Genomic DNA, 5,014 nt, shown 5'->3' with positions numbered 1-5,014 from the left:
AAATATATTTGCAGCAGAAAAAGCCTCTGTCCCTAGTTAAGAGCTCTCCCACAGCAGGAATAAAGTAATTAAAGTGAAACAATGCTGCTTTTGATGTATTATATACTTATCGAAATACATTTCCTTACCATCAAACATCTCTTTTATGTTGATGATGAAATTTTAGATGATTTTTATCTTCATTTGAATTATTATCTAGAAGACTAGAAACTGAACTGAGTTTTTATATGGTGGTACCAGACCACATAAGCTGGTGGATCTATGCCTACGGAATACTGGTGGACTTGATCAAAGGTGATTTCTAATTGATGCCTCAATGGAATAGATATGAGTATAAAGGGAAGGGAGGGAAAGATACCTCTACTTATTTGAAGTTCAATTACCTTTCCCTAAGGTCAATAAAAGAGATATAGTACTAGGTAAGCAGTAAGTAGAGTTCCATTCAGCCTGGAGTGGTATATAACTTCTTTAGAATTTGGAAAGAAGGTCCATGGAAGATATATTTAGATGCTGATTAGGGACTCCTATCTTGCTTCACCATCAGAGACCAAATTCCCTGGAAATAAAGTTCATACTGAGTCAAGTGCAACTTTCCTTGATACCCTACATCTTTAGTCCAGTTACTGAAATAAAGCATTACTTAACATTGAATGGATTTATTGTTCTTACTGTTGATGCAACCTGTGAAGGAATTAGACTTAGTGATTTGAGACCGGGGAAGCAGAACAAAACCACTTAGAGATGAAGAGGAACAAGAGGAGGGAAACTCTCAACTTATGTTAATAATGACAATTTCTCTAAACTCTCACAAAGGTATGGGATTAAGATTCCAGGTAATGTTTAAACAAGTCTCTGAGGGACAGAGGGTGAGGAATAAGGAGTGGTTTTCATTAAAAATTTATGCAACTCCTTTTATACTTTACCATAACTTTATGTTCTTCATGTTTATGTTTACAAATATAATGTGTGTTATTCCCTTGTATTAATGTATACTGTGAGCTATGTTGTGTTTTCGCCTCAGTGGTGAATATTTTGTATCAATTTTTCTTAAGTAAGCAAATGAAGGCTTAGATTATTCATTGTTGTTAGCTGCCATCAAGTCAGCTCCAACACACAGCAACCACGTGTATAACAAAACTAAACATTGCCTGGCCCTGTGCCATCCTCACGATTGTTGTTATGTTTGAGCCCATTCTTGCAGCTATTGCATCGATTCATGTTACGGAGGGCTTTCTTCTTTTTCAGTGACTCTCTGCTTTACCAAAAATGATGTCCTTCTTTAGTGATGTGTCCCTCCTAATGACACGTTCAAAGTAAGCAAGACAAAGTCTCACTTCTAAGGAACGTTCTGGCTGTACTTCCTCCATGACTGATTTGTTTGTTTTTATGGCAGTCTGTAGATTATTTACCTAAGATTATATTAAATGGTACATTCATAGTTTTAAAAAATTAGTGTTGTCTCATCCACATGGTAGTAATCCAAGCAATATGGACAATAGTGTAGAAAAATTAGAAGTCTTTATATAGCATCAGAGCCCTGGTGATGGAGTAGTTAAGAGCTTGGCTGCTAACCAAAAGGCCAGCGGTTTAAATTCACCAACTATTCCTTGGAAACCAAATGGGGCAGTTCTACTCTGTCCTATAGGGCCCCTATGATTCAGAATTCACTCAACTGCAGTGAGTTTGGTTTTGGTATGCATAGCACCACCCAGAAGCAAATTTTGTCAATATCTTTCCATTTCCATGAGTATATTTTACATGCATATATATACTCATGTAATACACACACAAATATACCTAATCGAAAGAGACCTGGAGTGGGTATATTAATACCAGACAAAGTAGATTTTAGAAGAAGGCATATTTCTGTGGATTAGGAAGTGTGCTACATAATTATAAATGGGTGAATTCATCAAGAAAACAATCCTAATTGCATGTGTACCTAATAAAGGAAATTCACATATACGAAGCAAAACCTACACTGAAAGGTGAGGTAGACAAACAATTATGACTGGGGATTTCATCCCCTTTTTTCTCAGTAGTTTATACAAAAGAAGACCAACTTATAAACTATAAACCAACTTAATTTGATATTTATAGAACACTCAACAGTAACAGTACACTTTTTTTCAAAGTCACACAAAAAACTAAAGATAGATTATATCCAGGCTACAAAAGAAGACAAAATAAATTTTGAAGTATCAGAATCAAAGTACTTCTCTGACTACAGTAGAGTTAAACTGGAAAGCAATAACCACAAGGTATCTGGAGAATTGCCACACATTTAGAAAGTAATAGCATACTCCAAATTGGTGCATGGGAAGAAAGGAGAAATCATAGGGAAAATCAAGTATTTTGAGAAGTGAATGAAAATTAAAACAGCATATCTTATTGTTGAGTACAGCTAAAGTAATGGATAGAAGGAAATGTACAGGACTAAAATGCTAACATAAGAAAAGAAAGAAAGTCTCAAATTATAGGTTGGGCTTCCACCCTAAGAAAGTAGAAAAATAAGAGCAAATTAAACCCAAAGTAAAAAGAAAGGAGTAGATGTAAAAATAGACATTAATGAAATAGTAGAGAAAATGAACGGAAAAAATAGCCAGTGCTTTGGAAAGATCAATAAAATTGATAAACTTCTAGTCAGATTGATCAGCAAAATAGAAAGGAACTTTCTCAAGCTGATAAACAGCATTTACAAAACACCTGTTGCTGACATCATACTTTACGGTGGAAGACAATGTTTTCCGCCATTGAAGCTTGAAGACATTGCAATAATAGGCAGTCTTCCATTCCACGCAACATTGCACAGTAGGAGCTAACTAAAAAAAAAAAATTTTTTTTTAGAGCAATAAGAATTAAGTAAATAAAGAATTAAATAAATAAGCAAAATTGTCTTTATTCACAACTAACATAAAACCACTTATGTGAAAATCCTAAGGAATTTGTAATATATAATGGAAATAATAAGTAAATAGTTTGGTAAAGTCTCAGGATTCAAATCAATACACAAAAATCTATTGCATTTATATTTCTTAACAAAAAACAATCAGAGGTGGAAATTAAATACACATTGTTTGCACTAGTATCAGAAATATCAAGTACTTAGTGATATTATTAACATATGTTCAATATCTCTACACTAAAAACTATAAAACATTGCTGAGTAACAATTACAAAACAAGAGTCCTAAACTGAAGATGGAGCCCTGGTAGCACAGTGTTTAAGAGCTTGGCTGCTAACCAAAAGGTTGGCAGTTCGAATCCACCATCTTCTCTTGGAAACCCTATGGGGCAGTTCTTCTCTGTTCTATAGGGTGACTATGAGTCATTATCTACTCAGTGACAGCAGGCAATGGACTAAATTGAGGATAAGGAGCCCTGGTCACACAACAGTTAAGTGCCTGGCTGCTAACAGAAATGATGGCTATTCAAACTGACCCAGCCACTCTATGAGAGAAAGTCCTGCCCATCTGTTCCTGTAAAGACAATCTAGTTCTTCAGGTCTCAGGCTGATGGAATCTCTGGCCTATGTGGCCCTCTGTCTCTTGGGCTCATATAAAATGAAATACTCTTGATATACACAACAAATATTGAAGAAAATAAAAAGTGACGCCCAGACTGGGATATAAACATATATAGGATGAGAAATTTATATCCAGAATACTTGAAGAATTTTTGCAACTTAATCATTGACAAAGAACCCAATTAAAAATGGGCCAAGTATTGAACAAACATGCCACCAGTGAAGATATCTGAATGGCAAAGAGGCACATAAAAAAATGCTTGACTTCATCAGTCACTACTAGAACCATTTGCCTTTGAGTAGTTTCTGATTCATGGTGACCCCAAGTGTTTCAGATGTGCATAGGGTTTTCATTGACTATGACCTTTCTGAAGTAAATTGTCAGGCATTTCTTCCCAGGTGCCTCTGGGCACATTCAAACCATCAACCTCTCTGTTAGTAGCCAAGCTCTTAACCATTTGCTCGAAACGGGAACTCGAAAAATGTAAATTAAAACCATTTGAGACAGAAATGCACATCTACTAGGCTAATTAAAATTTAAAAAGATTAAAAATAACAAATGTTGCGAGAATGTGGATCAGCTGAAAGTCTCATACGTTGCTGGTAAGAATTGCAAGTCATGCACCCACTTGGTAACCGTGGCAGGTTTTTAGAAGTTAAACATACGGTATGGCTCGACAGTCCTACTCCTGGGAATTTATCCAAGAGACATAAAAACACATGCCAATTAAAAGACTTGTTATGAAATGTGCTGAGCAGCTTCATTCATAGTAACCCAAAACTGGAAACTAGAGTCCATCTTTTGTTTGGTGATTGGATAGACAAACTATGCTATAAAGATACAATGGGAATACTACTCAGAAATAAAGAGGAACAAACTACTGAAATGAATAATTTGTGTGAATCCCCAAAACATTACTATAAATGAAATAAACCAGGTACAAATGCTACACATTATACGATTCATTTATATGAAATTCCAGAAAAGGTAAAACTATATTGACATGAAGCAAATGAATGCTGTCCAGAGACCGGGATTGGAAGGGATTGAGCATGAAATGAAACAAGGGAATTTTGGGAGTGTGATGAAAATATTGTAAACCATACTTTTGGTGGTGGTTACATGATTATATTTGTCCAAATCCACCAAATTGTACACTAAAAACTGGTATATGGTCTAATGTGTAAAATAGACTTTAATAGAGATGATTTTTAAAAGGCATCAAATGAAAGCATTCAAAAAATCTGATTTATAATGCTTTTTTAGGTTTATTTATTTATTTATTTTTATTTGATGCTCAATATGGAGAAGGTTGAGAGAGTGGATCTGTATCAAGGGCTTAAGCCTTTACATGTTGTAAACTGGTCTTCTGCATGTGTGTACATGCCTTGCTCAAGAGTAAGGCAAGCAGGACTTTTCACCCAGGGGCCTTGTGGCAACATTTAAATGGAGAGTGGGAGATAATATAAGGGTTGCTTTAGAACTGCC

Source organism: Elephas maximus, chromosome 4 (genome assembly GCF_024166365.1).
Source record: "Elephas maximus indicus isolate mEleMax1 chromosome 4, mEleMax1 primary haplotype, whole genome shotgun sequence".
NCBI lineage: Eukaryota > Metazoa > Chordata > Mammalia > Proboscidea > Elephantidae > Elephas > Elephas maximus.
Note: the sequence above shows the minus strand (reverse complement) of the source record.